Source organism: Desmodus rotundus, chromosome 3 (assembly GCF_022682495.2).
Source record: "Desmodus rotundus isolate HL8 chromosome 3, HLdesRot8A.1, whole genome shotgun sequence".
NCBI classification, from domain to species: Eukaryota; Metazoa; Chordata; class Mammalia; order Chiroptera; family Phyllostomidae; genus Desmodus; species Desmodus rotundus.
In genome coordinates, this window is record NC_071389.1 from 161,358,719 (window position 1) to 161,371,447 (window position 12,729).

The 12,729-nt window shown below is 37.8% G+C and overlaps 1 protein-coding gene and 1 non-coding gene across 2 annotated transcripts in view; one reads left to right on the forward strand and one right to left on the reverse strand.

Annotated features, from left to right (window-relative positions):
* Positions 1-12,729, forward strand: part of SLC2A13 (solute carrier family 2 member 13) — a 280,975-nt gene that overhangs the window by 81,683 nt on the left and 186,563 nt on the right. The window lies entirely within an intron of this gene.
* LOC112318725 (small nucleolar RNA SNORA67) lies at positions 4,418-4,568 on the reverse strand. The gene has a single exon (XR_002976247.1). It is a non-coding gene; the product is annotated as a small nucleolar RNA SNORA67 (small nucleolar RNA).

Below are 12,729 nucleotides of genomic sequence, written 5' to 3' on the forward strand. Positions count from 1 at the left end.
AAAGAAAGAAAGTAAATGAACAGACATGTGTGTCTGGGTCATGTGATAATTCTGTTTAATTTTTTTGGTGGATTTCCATACAGTTTTCCATAGTGGCTATTCCATTTTACATCGCCACCAACAGTACACAGGGTTCCACCTTCTCCGCATCCTCACCAATACTTGATATTTGCTGTTAGTCATTCTGATGGATGTGAAGTGGGAAAAGTTGGCACTTTGGAAAAAAAGCGAAAGAGAAAAGAAGATAAAACCTCCTTATTCAGCTATAAAATTGCCACTAATTTCTTTTTGTATAACTACAGATTACTTCTGTAATAAGCAAGATAGATTTGGGTAGAGAGGGTTTCTCTTTTAAAATTGATATTCACTGTTTCACACTCAGTCTGTTGTTAATACAATTAGCTATGTAAAATTTCCTTTGAGAGAAGATAATGTAGAATCATACTATATCAACTGCACATATTTTAGAGCAGTTGCTCTGTATCCTATAAAATATATTTGAAGAATCTTGCACTTACGCCTTTGTGGGTGCCCCAAGGTAGATATTAGTTACCTTATCAGTTAGCAGATAATCTTTATATTGACAATTAACAGGGAAAGAGTAGATGGAAGGTTAATATGTTAAAAATGACAAGATTGTTTTTTCAGCAAGAAGCTCTTCAATAATAAATTGTTGTGAAGATTAAATGAAATATAGTTTGTAAAGGACCAGTCTTGGGGCTTGACATATAAAACCTTGCAGCTTAACTTGTGTTTTGAATTCCATTGAAAGGCCTAGTAGGGGTGTCTAGCCCGTGGGCCGCATGTGGCCAGTGTGGCTATGAATGTGGCCCATCACAAAATTGTAAATTTACTTCAAACCTTTTTTTTTTTTGCTCATCAGTTTTCATTACTGTTTGTGTATTTAATGTGTGGCCCGAGACAACTCTTCTTTCCATGTGGCCCAGAAACACCAAAAGGTTGGACACCCCTGGAAGGTTTTTTACCATTTACCTAATTCATCTTCTGGAAGCCGGACTGATTCTAAGACTTCTCAGAGTTTGGGTATGACTTAGGTCAAGCCAGTGTACACGCTTCAGACTCGTGTCTGCTCTGTTGAAAAAGAAAGTAGACGTTTGATTCAGTGATTCGCTTTATCTTGCTTGAGGAACCGAGTTTATAGATAGTTCAACAGTGTGATTGGCTGTTCCCTCATCCGTCAGCTTCGGTGGGTTGGTGTGAGAATTAAACTACTTAATGCATCTAAATGGCTTGCAACAATGCCAGGCACACAGTAATCCCATGACAACGGTTGTTGCAATTACTGTCTGCACAAGCACTGCAGCACAATAAGGTGGTAGATAAGGACATTGCTTCGGAATGGTGCTGCCTGGGCGTTCGTCTCTCCTCCACCAATGAGTAGCTTTGTGTCTTTGGATAAGTTCCATAAACTGTCTGTGTTTCAGTTTTCTCATCTACAAAACAAATAATTATTTTCATTTTTTTGTTGTGTGATATTATATGAGATACTGAGAAAAATTTCTTTGTAAGTACTCAGTGAATTATACATTCAATGCATGTCTTTAAAAACCAGTACTCATTGAGAGTTTCTTGTCTTTGAAGAGGATTTGCAGTTTTATATTGGAAGTTAGGGCATATTAGGGATTTGGGGTGTTGTTAGACCCTTCAATAACCCACCTTAGTAGGTGTCTCAGAATTAGCTACTCCACTGGGTGGCATGCCCAAGGCACCATGCCAACCAACCCTAGACATAAGGATTCAAGAATTCTTACGGGTGTTTGCCTGCAGGATAGCTCTGACTTTGAAATTTGGTTCTTGCTATCAGCTCCCATTCATTATGTGGTTAACTGTTTCTTCTCATCTCTTCCTTTTCTTGATCCTTGGAGATATCCATTACTTTATTGGGAACCTAGCAGTGCATTAAAAATCATATACACTGACGTTTATCTAAGATCCTAGTTGTTAAATAGAGTAATTCATACACTATTCTGTTTGAAGTGGGAGTTAAGGCTAGCGTAATTCATAAGCTCCCCTTATAGGTATCGCTTTTTGAAAAATCAGGTTTATTCTTGGTTATGTAACTGTTTTAATTCATAAATATATACCTATGGTGAAGTGTATATAAATTTCCATTTCTGGGTCAGTGGTTTTCAGACATTATGTCTGTCCCATTTCCATTATGATTCTGTCATTCTTCACTAGCGGAGAAGACAAAGGTGGGGAACAGGGCAGAGCAGTGAGCCTGTGACCGATGTGCCCATTAAGTGAGCTTCCCTCTCTCACCTGCAAATCGCAGATCTAAATTATTGCTCCATAGTTTGTGTTATGAGTAATCATACTTTACAGTGCAGATTGGGCTCTCATGTAGTGTATTATTTTGTTCTGTGGACTTCTAATATAGAGAAATGACTTTTTTCCATATGTTAAGTCATTATGTAGGTTTTTAAATGTTCACAGTGTATCACCACAGTTCTAGTTGATTCAGTTTATGTTGAGGCATCCAGTTTTGGGAAAACAGTCAGTTTTTTCAAGGTACTTTTCATTTTGTCCTTGGTGGCTGCAGCCTTCAGTAAATACGAACTAGACAAATACTGATAGGAGAAGTTGCAGACGAATGAATCAGTTATGACTTGTAGTAAGTCAGGTGGCCATCTTTGAAGAACAATTTCAGAATCACTGTACTGTGAGCCATGAAAAACATTTTGAACCCAAATATCCACCTTATAGAAAGTCTTTTCATCTGACGGTACAGTGGTGGTTTGCGTTATAACCTGAAATTGAAATTGTTCATTGTAAAGTGCAGTCTTCTGAGTTGATTTTGGGTTAGTTAATTGTTTTTATTATCAGAAGAGTATGGAACAGTGTCCTGGGAATTGTAATTCATTACCACTGTCTCATTTGATGTTGCTCTGAGTTACGATTGATAAATAATTAGGTGGCATTTTAATAGAATCTTAAATTACCTGTTAGACTGATAGATTCACTAATTTAAAAAGCACTAGACTTAACTTGTTTTTAAAATATAATGCCCCACCTACCCAGTTTCCAAACAAATATTACTCTCATATATAAAATGGTAAAATAAGGAAATATTTACTTTGCATGTCACAAAAAACTGTAATAATTATTGCTGCACAGAATAAAAAAATTCTAACTTCCTTTGCTTAGCAGTTTATTACTGCAGAAGGCTCCAGAAATTTTATTCCTGAAATTGTTAACACATTTCCTTTTGACGATCTCATTCCATGTTAAGAACCATCATGATTTGTAAGATGGGGTACATAAATAAAAATGTCAACTGTGTATTTAAAGTCAACAGTTATTTCAAGTATTCCAGCTGAAAATTAATAGTGGAGACTCATCCCAAGTATATTTTATTTGGTATGAAATGGGTATTTGTGAGTGTTGATTAATAAAATGGTATAAAGCAAAAAATGGCCATTATTCCATACATTGTTTCAAATTGAAGATGTTTTGGTTTTTAAATTGTTCAAAATAGGGTTCTTCCTGAAAATGTCTCATTTTGACGAAGTAGCATGACCTGAGGGAGGGTAGGTGAAGCGAGTGTATGTGAACAAGAGGGTTGCAAAGTAGGCATTTTCAGTTGTCTGGTAAAAACGCAGCTTTTGTGTTTGCTTTGCTTTGTTTTTTGTTGTATAGTTTACTGAAAAACTGAGCATTCAGGTGGTACAATAAATAGACCTTAGAAATGTTTTATTTCTATCCATACATTGCAGTATTTACTGAATTTAAATCCTATATGAAGACATGAATCTATAGCTAGAGCCTCAAAATAGGTAGAAAAATGCAAAATACTGAGCATCATTAATAGTTTTTCACATTGTGTCTCTATTCTCAGCACTTGTTAAGCACAATGTGATGATAAAATTTGATGTTAATAAGAACATCTTAATGAACTGTAGGCATTGAAACATTCCTTTGAGTTAGATCAATGATCCATATAACATTTAAAAAATTATTTTTATATTTTGGACTCAAAAAACATGTTCACTTATTCATTTGTTAAAAAGAGAGAAATATGACAAAGGTGTCTGTCCCTTGACGCCTTCCCCTCTTGCTCCATTTCTTCCTCAGACCCAGAATAAGACCCTGGCGGGGCCTGACAGACCTCTCAGATGAGGTTAGCAACATTGAGAGACATGTCCTCAGTGAAACGTGTTGCAGAAGGTCTCCTTACACCAGGAGGTCCTCTTGTCTACTCATGTCACTGTGTCGACAGCCACACCCTCATGACCGAAATGTCCACCATGACCAAGGCTGTGGGTACGGTTTTCACCATTGGTGGGAAAGTCACAGTTAATGACTGAGCAACCCGCTGCACATCAGTGCCTCTGGACCACGTCAAGAAGGCTGACAACTTCAACATGCAGGTGGGGAGATAAGAGGACGTAGGCATCTATGTAGGCAGTCAAAGGTCAAAAGGAAACATCCCCTTCCTCTCACAGACCTTGGGCATGCCAGATTTTATCCCAAGTTGCTATGTTTCTGGGGGTGGGGGGTGTTGGAAGGACACTAGTTGGCCCCCTTGAGAGGGGATCACCTTAGAAGAGCACACTATTTATTTATTTTAAATATTTACTTTTAAAGAGAGGGGAAGAGAGAAGAAAGAGAGGGAGAAAAACATCAATGTGTGGTCGCCCCTCACGTGCCCTCTACTGGGGACCTGGCCTGCAACCCAGGCGTGTGCCCTGCCTGGGAATTCAATGGGAGACCCTTTGCTTCATAGTCTGGTGCTCAGTCCACTGAGTCACACCAGCCAGGGTGGAAGAACACACTATTTAATATCTCTGAATGAGTTGTATAAAAGGACAGTAATGTCCTTTGCATGGGCATAATTGGAAGGTCACTAACATAATATTTGATTATGACTTTATGTACTACCTTATATAATTTTATAAGCTCTTAGCAGTTTCATCTTTCTTCCACAAGTATTGCTAACCTACTGAATAACTTAGTCACAGGACTTAAGCGAGAACCAGGGTCTCTAACTGATGCTTCATCACTTATTTTTTGTGTTATTTGTATTTGGTTTATGTTATTCTAAAAGCTTCTTTAAATTCTTGTGTGTACTTATGTAGTAAGGTTGATATAAATAAATTTAAATGTCACCGTATAAAAAATACAGCCAGGGAAAAGGGGGACAGCATGATCATTTATTACATATAAGATGCTCATTTGATTTAAAAAAAAGTATCAATTATTGGGAAGAAGTTCAGCTTTAACTGGTATTGAAATATAAGGTCCGATTTGATCTATTGGTCCATATGGAGGACACATAGCTCTAGTGGGTTGGCTCATCAACAAATTCCTTAAAATAATGTAAATTTAATTTTCTCTTTCATGTTATGCTTAAAGGTCACTTTCAAAAATATTTTTATTAAAATTCTGAAGAATATAAAATTCATTCATCCTCGTTTAAAGGCTTTTTTATCAAGATAAACTTTACATGCCATAAAATTTACCTTCATTATTACTTAGGTAGTACAAAGTTTACCCTTGAATAAAGCCTGACTATCAAAAAGTTGTTATGTGTCTGGTCCATGTCTCTGAGGCCGTATATTGTGTGCATATGCATATAACGCTTAAGCTAGTCATGACCTTGAATCTGTGCACCCAATATATATAACATTACTTAAGAAAAGAGTTTGTATCTCTCAGATCAGCTAGGACCTCCATAGGGTGAAGGACCTGGGGGAGTTTCTGGTTCGTGGCCTATGCTCAACAATTTTGTTTAATGAGAGAATGAATGGATGGGAATAATTTGTTCTTTCTGAAAAAGACTCTTAGAGGATATTTCATAATTTTATTGAGTTTATGTTTATTAGTATACACTATTTAGAAATTTTATTTACTTTTTTGCTCTATAGGTCCATTTCTTTGCCTATTTTTAGTTGTGATAGGCACTGTCATTGTTCTTTGTGTTCAGAATCAAGGCTTTAGAGTGAAAAATAGTACAGGCTTTGGAGTTAAACATTGCTGGGAGTGAATTGTAGCTTAGCCACATTTTCAATATGGCTTATTGGGTACATTATTTAAACTCAGTGCCATCTCTTTATTTGTAAAATGGGTATGAAATAGTCCCCATCATAGAGTAGTTGTGAGGATTGAGCAAAAGAATCTGCAAAAATCACTTAACCTGGCATATATTAAGTACTTAATAAGACAAGTTTTATTGTAGTTGATATTCAGATAGTTGGTTTTCCCTTCAGGGTAAGTAAGCTTAGTTTCTTTAACCTGATCAGTTAATGGTTCAGTCATTCCCCTCCTTTCAGTTAGCTGAAGAAATGTTAAAGCCTAGTGAAAATGTGTGGTAGATTAATAAGATCATCTGGTTAATAAAATCGTCTAGTTACTAGGTTAAATTTTGCCATTAATTGTGGGAATTTTTTTTTTTGAACTTTCATTATATTTACCGAGTTATTTGGCTTAGTGAAATAAATTCTCAACAAAAATGTTGCTCCTGAAATTTAAGATGGTTGACCTTCAAGATGTTATAGGTTTTGGAGAAGTGGTCAGAATTATGTCTATTTGAGGTTAAATTCATTTTGTGATTATGTGCAGAATTTTGGCAAATAACATTTTATTTACAGCCTTTGACATCGGTGGTGCTAAAGTGAATTATGCAAGACTGTAGGTTCAGTGCCCTCAGGGTCATTAAGTCCCCAAATAAAGAGTGCTAACGCAGAGGCCAGAAGACCTGCGTTCTCATTGTGATTCCCTTGGTAATTTGTTTGGGACCTTGGGCATGTCATGTAACTTCACTCGGGTTCTTTTTCCTCATCTTTCTCTGCCTTATCTTCCTCACAGAGTTATTATGAGGGAGAAATGAAAAAATATTGCAGGGTGGTAAAAATATTAGAAACCTAAGATATTACTTTTGTGTGAGGCAGTGTTCTCTGATGTTATTTTTAAAGATGAGATTACAGCACAAGCTAAGAGTGGTCACTTGCCTCTTTATTTCAAATCAACTTTAGAAATATTCCGGAACTATTTTTAGTGATTTTTTTTAAATACCTCCTCTTGAAAGATAATTTGCAAAGTCATCACATAACGGCTTGTTATTTATGTCCCATCCCGTGTTTTTGCTACCAGTTCAGATTTTAACAATGCACTTTAGTTGAAGGCCCAGCTTGAATAAATGCTGAACTTAGTAGAGATGGGGAAACTTTCTGAAAACAGCAGAACATACCAGTGTTTTTCCTTTAGTTGGTGAGTCCAAAAGAATTCTGTTTCCTCAGCTATGTTGATATTTATGTGTTAACATGATTTCTCCCGAATACCCATGCCCTCCCTTACTGTTTCCTCTGAGGACCTGGACTGGGGAATGTCTTGCAGCCTCTGTGTGGGGCTGGCCACTCATTCAGCATTTCTTAGTGCTTAGTGTTCCACTGAGATCAAGTAGAAATGGATTGCTGTGGACTAAATTGTGTCCCTCCAAGATTCTTATGTTAAACTCCTAACCCCTAGTACTTTAGAATGTGACATACTTGGGGAAAGGACCTTTACAGAGGTAATTGAGAGTCAATGAAGTCATAGGGGTGGACCCCTATGACTGATGTCCTCATCAGAAGAGGAAGAGCCAGCAAGGGTGCTGTGCAGAGGAAAGACCATGTGAGGACGCAGCAAGAAGATGGCCATCTACAAGCCAAGGACAGGCCTTTAGAGAAGCCTAACCTGCTGACAACTTGACCTTGGACTTCTGGCCTCCAGAACTGTAAGAAAATAAATCTCTGTTGTATAGGCCATCCAGTCTGTGGGATTTCCATGCGGTGGCCTTGGTGAACTGATACATGGAGTCCCCCAGATTCTGGGTGCTTGACACTCCCAGTATATGCGTCAGCCCCCAGGACTGTAAGAAACACCTTAAAAAGACCCCATAATCTGCCTGTGTATTTAGTTTCAATTTCAATTCAATAGTGGTTCACAGATTTTACAGTTTGTAAATTCATTATTTTGAAGGTAGAAGTGACAGCAAAGCTACTTTTAGCATGGAATAGGCAGAGACAGTATTTGAACTAGCCCATTTAAAAGCTTATTGTTACATCTTTCCTAGTTTTATATATTTTTGTACTTTAAGTTTCTGGAAGAATTAATGCAACAGATTCATATCTTTTTAAAGGACGTGCACAAGGTAAATTTTTGTGGGTTTTTTTTGTTTTAATCATTGCTTTTCCATATTACTAATTCACCAGTTACTGCTTTAATGTGAATTTTAGTGGAACAGTCTAATTTATATGGGAAGGTTTTTTTGGAAAAAACCAAAACCCCTTCATCCATTAATGATTTTTAGTTGACTTAATTTTGATTTTTAAAAATTGAGTCCCGTTCCTATGCCTATTCACTGGAATGGCCAATTTTCCCTCTTCCTACGTATGGTGCTATACAATTTTAAATGCTTGTACATGCATATCTCATCCCATCCTTGCAAAAACCTGTTGACATTAGCACAGTGAATTCATGGATCCCATGTTTTTGAAGGCCACATCCAGAGTTCTTTTTCTGTTTCTTGGACCCAGGTAGACTGAGCCCTGAGAATGAGAAATGCATTTGACATGTGTGTGAGCGTGTGTGTGTGTGTGTGTGCACCCTTCAGTTGTTTCTAGTCCCTTCCTTTGCTCTTCTGGTAATTATGCGGCAAGTATTTTACTGTGGTAGTGGTGATATGTGGGAGGTTTTCCTTCTTGTCTGTTGTGTGTGTGTGCATGCATGCACTGTGCAGCAATATCAAAATACAGCTTGAAATGTGGGTAGCAGACTGCGTGAAACTTCTGGCTGAGGAAAAAAAAATTAAGGTGTCTACAGCTGTTACTTCTTATTTCAATGAATACCAGAATCTGTTTATAGTAGTTAAGGATGAGACCTGAAATCTGTGCCTCTAGAAAAACATCCCCTGTAATAATCTTCAGCTTCCTAAGGTAGACAACAGTTTATGGAGGTGGTGTGTTAGTATTTAGATAAGTATTAAGCTAGCTCATTGTTCCTCAGACCTCATACTGAATCCCTGTCTTGCACGTTTCCTAGCAACTGACTCACATGTGGAGGATGCAGAAGGAAAGCCATCAGGGACCTGCTCTGCATTTCTCAAAAGCATCTGAGAAATGGTACCCAGACTACATTTTCTCTTCATGGTTTCTACTAAAAACTTGCCTTTTCGTTTATTAGCCTCTAAAAAGGATAACTATAAAAGATGAGAATGAAAAATTGAGTAGTGAAGATAAAACAAAGTCAAATTATTGGAAATTTTCCTTTGTGCTAATATTTTTAATAGGTATTATGTATATCTTGAAATAGTGGTTACTGGAATAAGAAGATGAAATTCTGTTTTATATTTGAGAATTAAGATGTTTTTTATTATAAGGCCCTTCTTCATGGATGCCCAAATACTTGTTCATTATTGTTAAATATTAGATGCAGGTGGTTTTGTTTTGTTTTGTTTCCTTAAAGGAAAGGAGGGTGAGGTACTGGAAATACAGGGCGGGCAGAAGTAGGTTTACAACTGTGCATATGGGAAACACAGAAGTTATTCTTATCATTTACTAATTATTGTGTTTTTTCTATATGAACCACTATAAACCCACTTTTGCCCCACCTGTGTATTAGAAATAAATGTGTAGGTAACTATATTTGTACACACGTCTGTGAATTTGAAAAATGCTTTGTGAACTAAATGATAAATTTTATTACGTTTAAGCAAAGAAAAATAGCAACAGCCCACCCCCAGTTTCTCTTTATGAGAAATTGATAGTAATTTGATGTTGTCGGTTTTAGCGTGTTTAAATTAAAGACTATGATTTTATATTTTTATATATTATATTTTTATTCATTCAATCATATCACTTAATTTTGGTGGTCTAGAGCATTAAATATAATGACCTTTACCTGTTAATAATTCTAAAACATATCTATTAGAAAATACTGGCTTTTGGATGACAAGAATCTGAAGTGATGTCTCTTTCTTTCTTAACTGTCACTCTGCCGTTTGCTGAAATTGACCCTAGGAAAGATGGTGAGAAGAAAATCACAGAGAGATGCAGGCAAGTGGCAAAAAGATCATGAGGAAAATGCAAGGAGAGATGAAGTGTGGATTAAAAAAATGGCTAGGCTCAGTGAAAGGTGGGCTGGTGGGAATTAGCCAGCCTGCTGCGTCTTTCTCCCTACGATCTCTGTAAAAATATTAGTCTATTATTTTCCTGCTCAGTATTGAGTTTGCTAATGAGTCTAGTATTTACCAGGGGAAACTGGTGTTATTCATGGAGTATCCAGAGTGAAAAAAAGAATGTTAGAAAACATAGCGTAATTATGTGGGTCCTTAAGTGTGAGCGGAGAGCCGCTTTTCTCCTGCATCAAGGACTAGATCAGGTCTTTGCTAAAAGCCATGTGATGGGCCAGGGCTGATCCATTGAAGTTTTCCTTGGCTTGCAGCCAGCTTAGCAAACGAAGTATTTTATATCTGGTTCATTATATGGTCTTTAAGTTCACAGGTTTCAGACATAAAAGTTTTTACTTTTTTCTGCTCACTGAGCCCAGCTGTGCTTTATAGAGAGCTCTTATTTCTCATAGGAAAGCAGAGTTCTCAAAATCTGTTCCCAATTTTTCTGTGTGTATCTGACTTAAAACTTCAGTTTCATAATCTGAGTTAAAGCTTGTCCCTCATCATAGATGAGCTAAAAGTGGCATTGTTGCTCTGATCAATGATAGTTGTGCAGGCTGCTCCTCCCATTCTCCACTCCCACTCCTGCCTTTACTCTCCAGTTCTCTTTCCTTCCTACTCAAGGAGACACAGGAGGCAGACCAGCAGCGATACCTCGTATGTCCATTAGGATGTTGGTCTCTCTCTTTCATGCCCGTGCCTTTTATTTTCATGGATGACTTTCTTGATTCCTTATCTATCGGCTTGGGATGTGAAGAGCACCAATCCCTTTTCACGTGGACACTCCCTTTAGAATATAGGCTACGTAATTGCCCCTTGGTCCACCACAACTTTGGATCCTATTCACAGCATCAGTACAGGGCAGTAAAAGCAATGTCCCACTCACCATGCTATTATTTTTTCACGTGTGGTATAATGTTGCCTAATGTGCCAAACTGCTCCTTATACTAACATCATATTCTTACTACTTTTTAAAGTGTTTTCTTTATGAAATGGTGATAGTAGTTGGTAGTTGCTTTATTTTTGTTTTTGGTGGAAAAATTAAAAGCTGCCGGCCCTTTAGAGCTCACATATCCTGATTGGGTAAGCCCAAGCGTTCTCTCGGCATTGTTGTTCCTCTGACACACAAGATCTGAGTACGGTGTACCACTGTTACTCTGCGTCTGATTTTTAAAGGAGACAGAAGCAGCCGTTGCGGTGCAGATCACAGCTTTGTCTAAAACAGTGACCATCACTGAGCCTCTAGTGCATCTGGCTTGTCTGGCCTCTACCTCAGGAGTGGGAGCGTTCGTGACCTTGTTTATTAGCAGTGCATGGTGTGTGGGTGAAGGTGAGAGGGGAGGTGGGCCTTATATTCACATAGCCTGTAAGGAAGCCGTCATTGCCGGAGGGGACCTGAACCAGAGGAGAGAAGAAGGGTCCACCTGGCAGCTGACTGGACCCATGCAGAAGGCACTCTTGATAACTACCTGTAATGCTTGGCAGGGAATCAGTGGCTGGAGTTCCTTCATTAGCCAGTGGAACATTATTTCACAGTATTATAAACACAGAGCAAGTTGTTTATATGATGCTAATAGCTGCTTATGAAATATATAACTAAATGAATGCGTAAACAAATGAATTTTGAGGGTGAGCAGCATAAGATGCAATGGGAGAGGGAGGGATGCTGCAGTGATAAAAAACAGAGAAATTGCAAACCTGGTTCCTAGGTTTGTAAATGTAATGAAATTGAGACTAATTTGAGTGTGTGTGTGTGTGACTGGGAGAGGGGAGAGACAGAGTGATTGGAAATTTGAGCGGCGCTGATATTTTTGCATTTACTAAAACTTTTATTTTAGAGACAGTTTGCATTGCTTAAGTTTTCTGAACTGTGACCATACAATGAATACATTAAGTATGGATGCTGTCACATGGAAGTTTCCCAAGCAGAGCTGCCCGTGCTCACTTCCGTGAGTTGTTGTATCCCTGGAACCAGGGTTGGAGGAATCCCTTTGATTTCTGTCGCATTGCTTCTCCTAGCACAGTGTCATTAGAGCAGCCATTTCCCAGACTCTGTGTCTCTCCAATGTGTGCGAAGATGCTAGCAGTTCTCAGAATCTGGTAGAACCAGAAACGCAAGTGTGGACATAGTACTACTTGTACTTCTGATAATGTTTAGGAGAAGAATTCATAGGGGGAAATGCATTGTTAAAAGAGGTGCTGGAAGTCGAAGTCTTAACTCCCTGTGTAAAAATATTCATTTACTTATTATTTGAATTTTATTCATTTACTGAGCATTTATCGGGTGCTGTGTATGCTTGGCACTTAGAAAGCGTATGATAGATAAGCATCTGCTCTGTTAGAAGGAATTCACTTTCTAAGGGGAAGAAGATAAGGAGTAAGCAAGAAAATAAATATGTATAAGACAATTTCCGATAGTAAAAAGAGAGGTAACATTTGGGAAATATAATTCAGGAATGCATGACCATAGGTGTCAGCAGAATAGAAGCACCTCTAAAGAACTCTGAATGTTGAATACTATTTTCTTCTCCTTGGTTTCTTTTTTATATTCAGAGCTA